The 13,844-nt window shown below is 47.4% G+C and overlaps 1 protein-coding gene and 1 pseudogene across 2 annotated transcripts in view; one reads left to right on the plus strand and one right to left on the minus strand.

The window, feature by feature from the left end:
- Positions 1-13,844, minus strand: part of LOC144169166 (uncharacterized) — a 577,944-nt gene that overhangs the window by 326,854 nt on the left and 237,246 nt on the right. The gene's annotated exons all lie outside the window — the stretch shown is intronic.
- On the plus strand, positions 2,150-3,527 carry LOC144169162 (legumain pseudogene; annotated as a pseudogene). Its single transcript, XR_013322378.1, has one exon. The product of XR_013322378.1 is annotated as a legumain pseudogene (transcript).

The raw sequence follows: 13,844 nt of genomic DNA on the forward strand, positions 1-13,844 counted from the left end.
TAACAGAAGAGTTCTGTACCGCACGTCTCAAGGCAATCGCCAGGTATATTAACTTTTCCTTCACACAAAGACTCGTTTGAATGTGTTACACATGGCGACAGATCAAAGATATATCAAACATTTTACCTTGTTATACTTCTACTACGCGTAATACGTTAACTTCCCAAGAGGAGAAGGTGCGTTTACACTGTCTTATAGCTTCAAGCACGGTGCGTCACTTGCTGCACCAATCAATCTTGGGCCGCCGTTACTTACAAGCGCACTCACACGGCGTCCCAAGTTCTTGATAGATGAGTGCTTAGTCGTGCCATGATACGAAGACACATGATCAAGCGTATGGCGAAAAACAGCTGCACCTGATAGAATAAAACAATGGATGGGAGCAGCGGAGTGCGGAGCTATGTCCTCCTATCGCTGAGATGAAAGGAATCCAGAGAGAGAGATAGCTGAGAAACCAAGAATTGCGCTTCTCATCGGCGAATTAACAGGAAACAAGCCGCAATATTTCCACTAGTTCTTTCGGAAAACACCGCCACAAAAAACACCAAAAATGTATTACTCATAACGCAAAGTGGCAGCTGCTTTAGGAAGTACAAAGCGCGAAAAACCATTTGTACCACATGCTTGCTCCCAATGAAGCAATTCTTTGGTAAAAGTGCAATCTCACACTTTGTGTCGGCTTAAGTGACAGCTGTAGAGATAAAGCTGTACCGAAATTTCATAACGAGGTTAAGATCGTGATATCCAGTGTGTACAACCTATAATTTCGTTTTTCTTACTAAGGGAGGCTCATTTTAAATTTATTTATAGGCACTTTGCACAAGGCCTCGAGGAAGTGGTGGTGAGTATCAATTTCACCCAGTCGATTTTTGGCAACTGGTCCCTAAAGGCGAAAACACATGTGCGGCCGGCGACGCCTCCGTACTCCTTATTCGCTCTACAAAACCGGTGAGGTATCCCTCATTCGTGTTCACGACGGCTGCCCGGCGGATTTTAAAAGAAAAATTACGCGTGCAAAACGCGTCGCTATCTGTTTGGCCCTTTATTGTTGAGAACAATCCCCACCCGTTACAGAAGAGAACCGTGTCAGTTTTTCCGGAGGATCCGCCCACCTTTGCCGTGGCAAACTATAAAAACCGGACTCTGAATCAGTCAATTTGTGTGCGATGTTGTGCACATGGGTTGTAAAGACTAGACAATTTCAGCCTTCACCAAATTAAAAATGTCGCTGTCAGACTATATATCACAAATCTGTGTCCCTCACAACAAAATGGCTTGTAGTCGGCACATATGACTGTGGGTTCAAACAAATGAAGATACCGTTGGCTGACCAAGTTCGTGTACAAATGAAACACAGGAACGTCACGGGCTATTCTATAGAAGTAACGATAATACGTTCCTAGGTTCTGTGACAGGAAACAAAATACCAAATCACTACTTCCTCACTCAAAATGTTATAAGATATCCTATCACGTTAGGCAAAACTCTCTTGGCGCTTCCAAACCATACGCTAAACCTCATTGGTAGGAAACACATGAAACGGATATAAAGGAAACTCTATATCCTCAACATTGGGCAGTATACAAAATGAGTTATTGCTTTCGAGGTGGCTGTGAAAAAACCGGTGTTAAATACTCTTGAATTTTTGCAGGTGCAATTTACAGGGATTGTCTGCGATTATCGCAAGGTAGAAATACATACTAAGTAAATAGGTTCCACATATGAGAGCCAGTAGCATATTCTTCACAATCAAAAGTTCCATGAGTTTATTAGAAATAGGCGACAAAAAACGACTATCAAACACCAATTCTCTTTCACCACCCTCGGTGAGCTTCGTTATTTTCTTGTCCAGTCTTTTTTTGTGGTCTCATGTTGAAAATGTCTACCTAGGGCAAAAAACGCCATCTGAACGAAGCCGAAAGCAGCGCGTAGGCAGGCATGGAAAGAATTATCTGAAACGTTTGAAAGAAATCTCCCGTAAATACCGGATATTTGAAACAATGTTATCGAAACCAAACACTTGAATCCGCCCTCGCCGCCGTCATATTCTCTTCAGCTAGATCACGTGTGTTGTTGCATCAAGGGGAGGCACCTTTCCAGGTATCATGATATACCTGATAAGAACCGCATTGTATATAAAGACAGCAGAAATGGTCTGCTGTCACTAGCGATGTCAGCAAGGGAGTCAATGATCACCGCAGCGTTGCTGCTTGTGGGACTCGCCGCTGCCTCAGCGGCGGGAAAGTCAGCCATCACCAGCAATGGCCAGGACGACGAACCGAAGCTCTGGGCACTGCTAGTCGCTGGCTCCAACGGGTACTACAACTACAGGCACCAGGCCGATATATGTCACGCGTACCATGTTCTCCGCAACCACGGCATCCCCGACGAGCAAATCGTAGTCATGATGTATGACGACATCGCCAACAACCAACAAAACCCAACACCCGGTGTCATCATCAACCACCCCAACGGAAGCAACGTGTATCCAGGAGTTCCCAAGGACTACACCGGAAAGCTGGTAACGCCGCAGAACTTCCTGAACATCCTCCAAGGGAAGAAGGTAAAGGGAGGCAGCGGAAAAGTTATTGCAAGCGGTCCCAACGACCATGTTTTTGTCAACTTCGCCGACCACGGTGCTCCTGGCCTAATTGCATTCCCGGATGAAGAGCTGCACGCCAAGCCGTTCGTGAACGTCATAAAGAAGATGCATAAGCAAAACAAGTTCGCAAAAATGGTCATCTACATCGAAGCCTGTGAATCGGGTTCCATGTTTGACGGCCTGCTGCCCGACAATGTCAACGTCTACGCTACAACGGCAGCAAATCCAGATGAGTCGTCTTATGCCTGCTACATGGATGACTATCGCCAGACCTACCTCGGCGATGTCTACAGCGTGAAGTGGATGGAGGACTCCGACAGAGAAGACCTGCGCAAGGAAACGCTTATCGACCAGTTCAAGCTTGTCAAAAAGGAGACGACCACCAGTCACGTGATGGAATATGGGGACATGAGCCTCGGGAACCTTCCGGTGGGCGAATTTCAGGGAGAGAAAGAAGCTCAGCCAATTGTGGTTCCAGACGCACCTCTTGATGCTGTCTCGAGCCGTGACGTGCCCATCGCGATCTTGCAGTACAAGCTAAGAAAGGCTTCCAGCCCTGCAGCCAAACGTTCTATTAGGCGTAAGCTACAGCTGGCTCTTCGTAAGCGGTCTTTCCTCGATAACAAAGTCGCTGAGATTGCCAGCATAATCTCTGAAAACAACGAAGAAAGTACAAAGGCACTCCTGAGTGAGAAACGTCCCTTGAGGAATTTTGATTGCTACGAACGCGCTGCGCGCCACTTCAGCGAAAACTGCTTCAATCTCTCCAAGAACCCCTACGCCCTCGGACGCCTTCGTGTGCTGGTGAACATGTGCGAAGTGGAGTATGACGTTAACGACATTACCGATGCTATGGACTTGGCTTGCACGCACAAAACTGTTGTGGGCATTGTATAAAAAATAAATTATATTTACATTAATATAATTTGACACTGTACGTTCATTTTTATTAGCTTTGGTCTTTTCTTTAAATTCTTGCAATGCGCTGCTTAAAGTGACGTGCTACTTGCGTGTTATCTTTATGTGATACGAAGTTTATTTTGTGCAATTTTTTTGAATGACCTCGACATTACACAATTTGCCATAGTTTATACTGCAACGGTGAAATTTCCATTATAAATTCGCACACTGCACCACTGTTGACCTTTAGAAACGTTTAGTTTGTAAAGAGTAAAAAACTCTCTTAAGTCGAAATTACTTACGCTATCGACTTAGATTTTGCGCTGCCTCTCTGAGTGAAGACGTTTTTCTAGTGAAAATTTCAGAAAATGCGTGCGTATCTTCTTGCTTTCGTGCAAATTTCGTGCACAGACGATGGTCTATTGCCTGCCAAGCCGCGCAACGCCTTCTCCTGTCTCCCACGATGAACTTTAATTTTCATTTTGCTTAGGTGTAACCTTTCCGTGTTCTCACTGCTCACGCGAAATTATTTAGCACCTTGTGCTTCGATTGTTCCTGGAACAACCCTTGGAGACATTTGTTTTACGATTTACTAGCCTCTCGCCTGTTACCGACTGCGTGTTTATAGCGTGTTTTTTTTCTATATGCAAACGAAAAAACGAATCCAGCGTGCAGTTTTAGATTAAACAATCCCTGCTACTGCGAGCTATCCAGGGTGTTGCGACGATTACTGGAATACTTTAAAAACTTTCCTGAGCGAACCACCGCTCTCTTTGCGGTCAAACTTCACACGAAGGTCGCATTTTGTGGTCTGTTTTGTTCGACATCGGAAACAACGTAGGTACTTACATGTTTCTCCTGAAAATACATAAAAACGACTTTCGCTTATGGGAAAATGGCGGCTGATTTGGACGTGGGAGCCCGAAATTCGGGTTTTCTGATCGTCTGCTAGCTCACTCCTAGGTGCATTTTCTGATCGTCTGCTGCACCATTTGGCTCCTTCCTATCGTGAATCCCAAACGTGCGGTTCGCTCTGCATACCCCAGGTGGTTCCGTCGTTCCAACATCAACTTGCCCTGGCTTGCACATCCAAATCAGCCGCCATTTTCCCATAGGCGAAAATCGTTTTTATATATTTTCAGAATAAACAGGTAAGTACCGTCGTTGTTTCCTGTATCAAACAAGATAGACCAAAAAATGCGATCTTCGTGGGAAGTTTTGGCGCGAACAGAGCGGCGGTTCGCTAAAGAAAAATTTTTGAATTGTTCCAGTTATTGTCGCAACACCCTGTACATAGTGACCTTTGGCCTCAAATGTGCGTAATATTTTCTTTTTTCTCTCTACTGTTGATATCTATGACTTTTTCCACATCTTTATTAGTTTGGAAACGTTTAGCTTCTGTAAAGTTCTTGACCATGGTTTCTTTCGATTGGAAGAGCGTATAAAGGCTAATATGGTACATATGCGTGTCATTTGTCTGATTTTTAACAGACGGAACAAATGCAGCGTTGTTAATGCAACAAAACAGCATTGCAACGTAGTCATTCTTGGGAAAGAGTCGAATAGTCGGATGGAATTAATTTTGTGTTTACTTCTCAACACGCCGCTTATTATAAATGCGTCAGCAGGTATGTAATCGCATCGACATTCCGAGCGTGTCTTGAATACTATCTCCTCCGCTACAGAGCACGCACGAATTGATGACATTTTTGGCAACGATCTCTTACGGAACTTTTGATGCTTCGGAGGCTTGTCGCATTAAAATAAATAGTGTTAAGAGTATGATAGCGTCGGCTGCTAACTGGTAGTTATGTGCTCGAGGCCGAGTGCCTTTGTCTGAAACCGCGCGGTCGCATCCCAGCGCGAGAGCAAGCGCGCCAACCTGGCAGGCTTTCATTACCAAGCTGCCCGTCCTGTGCTGTGCTGGTACACCAAGCACGCGAAGATAGTTTGTTTGCTTTCCACGTGTTTGGTAACCACCGCAAAGGCTCTGGCCGAGAGCTCGGACAAAGGACGCTAGGGGGCTCCCCGCCAAGGCGGAATGTCGAGTTTCACACGATGGGAAGGCATGAGTGTGTTGGTTTTAGATGTTAGCAGATAACAGGTACGTTAGGCCTGCGGCTTCTGAACGGAGATTGTTGGGTTGCATTTCAAAGTGCACTGGTTTGAGCCGGTCTAACTAGACGATCTCTTGAAGGACTCTCAACAGGATAGTTGCGGACATCGGCTTCTTCTTTTACTAGACGAGCTCTTGAAGGACTCTCAACAGGACAGTTGTAGACATCGGCTTCTTCTTTTACAAGTAGGGCCCAGCGTACGAGGGTGTAAGAGGCGTATGGACAGAGTCTCACCGGTCAAAGGTATGTGTTCAAGAAGAAACGGCGGCATGCACATAGATGCCGCGGCCAGAAAATCGAGGTGTACCGGGCAGGTTCAGAATGCCCTCTGAGGGTAATAGAGGTCCTGCAGTGGCTAGCGAGTGGGACCGATGGGCTGAACCAGTCATCAAGAAGCCTCAGGGGTGCGCAGTAGATACTTTCGGCTGTTGAATACCTGAGATGACGCCGAAAGACGGCACGAAGGGCGAGAAACACCATAAGAAGGTTATCCATCCAGTGGTCTTGATCGAGGACAGTCTTGAGGTGACCAGGGATCCGCTCAACGATGCCATTTTCCCAGGAATGGTATGCCGCGGCGCGGCAGTGTTTAGTTCCCAGGTGGCGGTTGAGGGAAGTGAAGAGAGTACATTGTAGTTCTCTGCATCGGTCCCCGTAGCAATGCCTGGGCAGCCTAATCGGCAAACCAATGTAAAAAATGTTTCGGCGACCGTTTTTGCAGTGATGTCCGGAATGGGCCCAGCTTTCGGGCCTGCGTGTAAAGCGGTCAATCATTGTCAGAATAAGCGGGCAGCTGAAAAAAGGAGGAAGGGGCCTGGCCAAAACAAAATGTACGTGGTGACACCGACAGATAGGTGGTAAAAAAGACTGCCTGAGAGTTTTCGTGCACCGACACACTTTGGTGGCCTGACAAGCGACGCACCGGCATGCGCACTGGCCGACATTAGTGTTAATGCTCGGCCAGAGGTACCCTTGTGTAACGAGGTATTCAGTGGCACGGATTCCGGGGTGGCAGATGTCGATAGAAAAACACCTCTACGAAAGGAAGCCGGAACAAAGAGGCGAGGTGCAGCCGCTGACGTGTCGAACCACTGTGTTCCACGCATCAATGAGTTTGGCACGAGTTGTAGACGGAGGGACCCGGGGTGCAATTCACAGCTTGAAGCTCAGGCCATGCAGTCCTTGCAGCTCACGGTACCACGAAAGCGTAACATGCTGTTGGCGGTGAGATGTTTGAGTGGCGCCCCCAGGCTCTGACGTCGGCTTAGGGACTCGCTCCGCTGTCGTCTGTTACACTCCGCTTGTGAGGGGCAGCAGCGCCTCTGCTACAAATCGCCCGCTTTGATGCTTTAGTGCATAAAAAAGCGTATTTCTAGTAATTCAGGTATTTTTACCTGCCTCTGACACATGAATAATTTCAAGCTGTATCCCCCAAAAAGTTTGCAACACACGAGGAGAGAGAGAATAAATTTCTTCAGAGCAACGGTCAGAAGATCGTGTGTAACTTGTCCTTCGTAGCTTATACGCGACGTTCCGCGTCCAGAGCTCCTCGATAAGTATTCAAAGTGCAGAGGCTTCCATACAGTATTTTTGGGATCCTCTTATGAAGACTGAAAAGTCTAATGCTACGTGCGAAGCTGAGGGCCCCTACACGTGCGTTGCATTGCAGGCAATAAACAAGCTGTCTATTTCTTTCTTTGTTGACTTGTATCAGGTTGGTGTGTTTTTTTGTTTTGTTTTTTTACTGTTCCCGACGCATTAATTTTTCCGCACCATCACAAAGGTTTATTAGTAGGTTTTGGGATGCTGGGCAGGATCTCAAAGGTCGTGTGAATATTTTCTTCAAGCTGTATGGCATACATTTCCTTCTTCACAAATTCGCTTTCGTTATGGCTGCGTGCAAGAAAATGCATGTTCTCTGCGTGCGTTGGTTATTCACATGCAAATAGAATCAGAAGGTTTGTGCTACGCCACCGCGATCGCGCTCCAGACAACGTACGTTGTCCAGAGTACTCGAAGGCGGCTTTTGTGCTCCGAATTTGTACCGTAACCATCGGTATCACAACGAGCTGAATCTCAACCAAAACAATTATGACATTATTAGGGTGTAAAGGTGTGATATACTAGCTAACCAAGACAATAAATAGTATACGTGCATATATTACAAGAATCGAACCGATAAATATTTCCAAAAATCTTTTTATTGCTTGCCAACCCTTCGAGGCGTAAGAAACAAATCCTAGTCTACTCGGGATGGCGTTCTATCAATCGAAGAAAATTACTCTTACTTTATTGTCCTGTACTGAGGACCTGGCCAATTAATCAGTTCTATTTTACTGTTAAATTAAGTTTTCCCGTCCTCCTCCTGTTCCTCCTGCTCCGCCACCTCTTGAGAGCAGTTTTCCTACAACGCATATCTGAATATTGGGGAGAGAAGGCTGCAAGAAATGTACTGAATTTCTCTCAAAGTCTGAACAAACATAGCATTTGTGTATCTTTACCGTAGACGTTACTCGTTTTGCTCAATAAACCTCCATACTGGTTAGAAGCGTAGTATAAAACCAACACACATTGAGTTATCTGTAACTCAACCTACTGGTTTTTCGGCCGATAGTGCATGTCAGCATACTTTCATGCTTTTACAACGTAAAGTGATGAGATATAATACTTTCGATCGTTCGGCGAGGTTGCAAAAACTGTTTTTTTCTTTCATGTGACTACCGGGAACCGTAACGCCACCTGCCAAATCCGACAGCCCCGAAGGACTGGTATTTGTTTTGGTCTTGCATTTTCGCTGTTGTCGGTTATTAGGAGCTGTCGGCTCCCTCTGTTCTAAACATTGCTGAACACTAAAGCTGACGCTTACTCCTGCTCTTCTCGATCCGTACAGGGCCGGCTTCGCAACAGCTGGGGCGGCGCTGGCAATGTTTCTTCCGGAGCGGTTTCAAAAACTATACTTTAAATTGCGCCTTGAGCTGGTGTGTGCGATTTAAAGTGTTTTATTATGATAAAAAGTTGCGCACATGCAAAATCTGGTGCGAACAAGCATCAGACGTCAACTGAGCGCAAAGAAACTGCAGGGAGAGCGAGCCCGAGTGAAGCAGACGACAAATGCGAGAGTCCCTAAGCCGACGTCACGGAGGCGCGCTTGGCAGCGCCGCCCGTGGTCGCGCTAACTGCCAATAGGAATGGGTACCTTTCTTACACCCCTCGATTAGTCAACACAGCAGCCCCGACATTTTACTATGCCTAGTACATTTCATTCCACCGAAATCTATCTATCTATCTTAAGCCGTAATTATTTCCACGCATTCCACATTTAAGCCACCTTTTCTAAGGCTTAATCGGCCGTAATGCACTATGCATACTGAATATTCAATGCTTCGAGCTGACCAAATCTATTACATGAAGGTTGTGCACACCATTTATACGCCTTGAGCGCGGCCTGTAGGGGCGCCACTGAAATCCCCCTAGCGGCCCGTTTCGAAAGCAGCGGCGGCAGTCCGCGTCCCGCTCCCCAGTGCCGCCACTGCTTTTGAGGCACGTTCACGACCGACATTTACCGTTTGCGGGCGCTTGAAATCCATGTTTTTGTGGAGCAGTCACTCTGTTCGCAAATGGGATGTGTTTACGAGGGCATAAATGTTTCTGACGTGGTCTTAGTGTGGTATATTCGGTCTTTATAAGCGCCAGGTGTGTGTCACAGGCTAGATTCGCGGAACCGGAGTATGATGGAGCTGATAGCAGTTACACGGCCCTGAAATTTACTAACAGTGTCTCCGTGACCACCGGTTCCTCAGATGCTCATGCTACGGCTATACACTACGATGTAAATCAGTTTTGTGCGCTTACATAATCAGCGGAGCACTCATACCTGACAGCACGCCAGTTACGTTTGCCAATATTACACCTCCGAAATTGATCACCACCATTTACAAGCCAGTCTGGGTTAATTTCGGGAATATTCAACAAAAAGTACGATGGACAATGCATAATTATACTCAGGGGTCAGCACACGACAGAGTCGTCATGTCGTGAGGTGAGAGCCCACAAACATTTATCTGCTACATATATCCTCTGCGAGCAGCGCGGAGACGAGCTTAGAATGTAATGCACGTCTGCGACTAAATGCTTCTTTGAAATATTGTCATATGGCACAAGGAGCCTGCAGAATAAAGCAGAAACTGAAATCAGAGAGCCTTATCACATGCCACACTCTTCCAACGACACATTTCATCGCTTGTTGAACTGTCCAAATATAGGTCCGCCGTACGATTAGGTCTTCGTTGAAGTCGAAAAACAAAAGGAAAGTGAACGGGAGATTTGTGTGTGTGATTATTAAAACGTTCATTGCTTGATTCCGCTGCTCCACATTTGTACACAACGTCGCCCTCTCCTCCTGCCCCCCCCCCCCCTTCCACTGATGTCTCGCGAAATAGCAGTGCATTTCGCATATAGTGGGTCTGGTGAACCCTACCTGTCCTGGCTTAAGTTTCGACGAACGTCTTTAACATCTCAGAAGCTGCACTGTTTTTTTTTTATTTCCGTTAAAGCTATTATGTTTCTTCCGCACTTGCGCAGCATTTATTTTTCCGTGGTTTCATTACCTTCCCTTGGTTCCTGCTATAAGGCGTGTGTGGGCAAATATTTAACGACCCACAGGCTTGGAGTATACTTAACATTTTCTCGTGGTTTATATTCCCATAAAGGGCATAAGTTATTGTCCGGAATTGGGTAATCACATCCCCGAAACATATTTTTCTGCGACGTATATATTCGAAACGAAGCCGCATTCGTTGCCCACGCTGCAAAATGAAGCGAACCTCTCACTGTACCAGTATCAGGTAAAAACGAGGCGACAGTAGACTTCATTTGTTACAGCTTGACGTATTTGGAGGTGACAGTGGTGATATGCTGCTGCCGTCGCCGACGCCCGGAAGAGCGGCGACGAAGCGTGCAGAACCGCGTCCCCCGGTAGTTCTTGCAGGCGATCGCGTGCTCTACGAAGACGCAGCTGCTTTTTAAGCGACCTAAACGTACTCTTTGCTTATCGACGTCACCATAACAAGTTTTTTAGGGCGCGGAAAGGCGAAAAAAAAGAAAAACCGAACCAAAACACTGCACGAACCCCTATCAGCCACGCAGCGCAAATCCCGTCAACGCCGCCGAGAAGCGGCGGCAGGCGGCGCAGCGATCGCGAAGCTCGAGGCGTATAAGCAAAAGACCCACTATCAAGTTAACAGTAAATCTTCTGGCTACCATCCCAGGCATACAATACGGCACACTCCAAAAGTAAGAACGAACGATGGTGAGCAATCTTTCCTGTACCAGTCAACTCAAATATTAAAGGGACACTGAAGTGAATTTGTCAAGCTCCCGTTTTTGCTTGCACTGCGTAGACTGGCTCAAATTAGCACACTTTTCATCGTTTATCCGGTTGACAAATCGGTAATTATTTTACAAAGCGCGAAAGAAGAAAACTACCATGCGCGGTTAGCGGCGGCCGCACCAACTAAGGCTGTGACGCTGGGAGGAGGGGGCACCGTGATTGGACGATGCCCAAGGTTAGCAATCAAACAAGTTTAGGTTTCGGTTTCGGTTCTGTAAAACACAACCAATGGCGTGGTTGGATGGTCATTCTCAATATCTCAGTAATCATCGTACCGCGCTTCTGCCATGTTGTCGGCTGTAAAATGCATAAGATAAGCCTCCCAGGACGGCTTGGAATCATAGCATTCACTAGCCGAGGCCTACGCAGTGCATGAACGCCCTCCGCGTCCCCGCAGACGCAAAAAAAAAGCACGCAACCGCGGGGATTCGAACTTGTGACTTGCAAAACACTTGCTCTGACATACCTAGCGCTCCGAACCACTAGGCCACGGGCGCGCGCTGCTGACCTTGGAAATATAAGGTATATAATATATAACCAGTTTACACATTTATTTAGTTTTAGCATTCCAAGCAGCTTCGGGTGACTATTTGTTGTTTTGCGCTCGCGTAGTAGGGATCCCCCAAGTTTCCACAATATCTCACGTCTAGCAATTGCATTTCTTAGACGGAAAAGCGTTCGCAGATGCGTAGTCGTGCTGCTGGCCGCTGTGCTTTTTCGCCCAGTGCAAAAAGTGCTTCCCGCACCCTAGTTTTACGCTGTACGGTAAAAATATCAGTTGATTTTATTTCCTTAGTACCTATGTTGACTTCGCTGACTCTTCTCCTGCCTTCAAGAGGCCTCATATTTTCCTACTGGCGTACCAGTCAGCGAAGCGTCGCATGTACGCTTGTGCAGCGCTTGTGTGAAGCGACCTTGACTTGGAGCTAGATACAGTGTACAAACTAACCAAGTAAAGAAAGGCACATTCTTCCATTCACAAACGTGTCCTGGCTTCGTTTCAACTGAGCGAACTAATTGCGACGACCCGTCGGCGCCCGGCGGACGAAACGCTGGGCCGACTGACTCTGTCTGAAGGCCGGGGAGCCGTGCAGTAGCGCAGCCAATTGCGAGCTCGGCTCCTCCCGACGTCACACGAAAACGCCACAGAAAATGGGCGAGCGTAAAGAGAGGAGGACAGCATTTTCGGTCGCGCGGGCGTGCGTGTTGTTTTTTTCGGCGCCTTGAAAACTTAGCGGTATGTGCGGCCGGGTGAATGCGGGGCCGGTAACAGCAGAAAATGCAGCAAGAAACACGCCATTCGCTTCAGGGAGTGCATAGAAGGTGTGGTGTAGAAGATTGAGCTCTCGTGTGGCAAAAGCTATGTCGGGAAAACTGGCCGCTGCATTAATGACCGGCTCAGGGAGCACGCAAACACGGTACGGACAGACACTGGCAGCAGTCTAGCTGCACACTGTGCAAAGTGCCAGCAATGCAAGATATCCCCACCAGCATTTGACCGCACCGTCATCCTGAAGCGGTATCGCGAGCAGCGCACGAAGGAGATTCACGAGGCTTTCGTCATCCGCACAATGGGAGATAGGTGCGTGAGCACACCCTCTATCGAGTTGTGCGACAGCGAGATAAGATACCTAGGATCATGATCAACGCATTACACGTGGCTGCTTTCATTTCAACAATCAACTTCCATTTTTGTGTGTTTTTGTTATAGATTTCCTTCTCTCCTCCTTGTTTTTGATTCTAGTATATATTCATTGTTCTTCCAAATAAAACTCAGTTGGCAGTTCAGCGCAGTGTTTGTCTTTACTCCCGGTCGTATCGTATTTTTGGCGCTGTTTTTTCTAAGTGGCCGTCACGTAGGGTACGCCAGTACAACGAAGCAAGCGGACTCGAAAGGCTGCACCCCTGCAAAAAGGGTCTTTTTACGGGGAAGCAACCTTTAGTACTAAAGAGTACGTTATAGACGGTATTCGTTGAAAAGTTTAGCGGTCAATTTCTTCGCTTGGCAACACTGGAAACGGCCATAGACATGGCCGATGCGCCACGGACACGGCGCAGCATGGGCCGCTGCGGCCGCACGCCGAAGAAAAAAAAGACACCGGCGTGCGCACCTGCTCCGTTCCAATACGATTCTAAACTGTGGCGCCAACAGAGATGTTATTAATCGCACTCACAGTGAACTCGACGCAATACTTTGTGTTCGGCGAAGAGTTCGTAACGTGAAACACAGTCATGTGTTTCGCAGTCGTGCTTAGCACGGACAAGTGCCGCCATCCCGCGGAGCCCGACGTAACGAGTGACGGCACACCGTGGCCTCCACGATTTGCTGCCGGCGGCGCGCCGGCGGCAGAAAATCGCGGAGGCCACGGGCGCATTCCCATGGTTGCAGGAGGAGAAGAGGGGTGCCTGATCTGCGGGCCGTGCGCGCAACGTCGCCTAGCAACAGACGCTTGGCCACAGATATGGCGGCGCACACTTGGTTGCCTGCATACATTACACGCCATTGAACACCGAGGATACTTTGGGTCGCCCGTTTTCGGGTTTTATACTTTAACACGAAAGTGTTTTATGCCGCAATACCCCAAGATATCACTGACGTCATTCCCGTCACGGAAATTACGCCAGTACACCTTTGCGGAAGCGACCCGCCACCAGGATGTCGCTCGCCAAACACACCCTAAAGACAGCCGCCGACGCGCAAATCATGCTCATCTGCAGATATCGCTGCACATTTCACTTTCGTATTTTACTGATTCCTGACATAGCAATCAACCACAGTTTTTTAGCCCTGGATTGATAATGACACAAAATTAGTAAGCAGAATATGACAAAAATA

The sequence above is a fragment of the Haemaphysalis longicornis genome, unplaced genomic scaffold (genome assembly GCF_048455015.1).
Source record: "Haemaphysalis longicornis isolate Haplotype H1 unplaced genomic scaffold, Haemaphysalis longicornis Haplotype H1 scaffold_2, whole genome shotgun sequence".
Lineage (NCBI taxonomy): Eukaryota > Metazoa > Arthropoda > Arachnida > Ixodida > Ixodidae > Haemaphysalis > Haemaphysalis longicornis.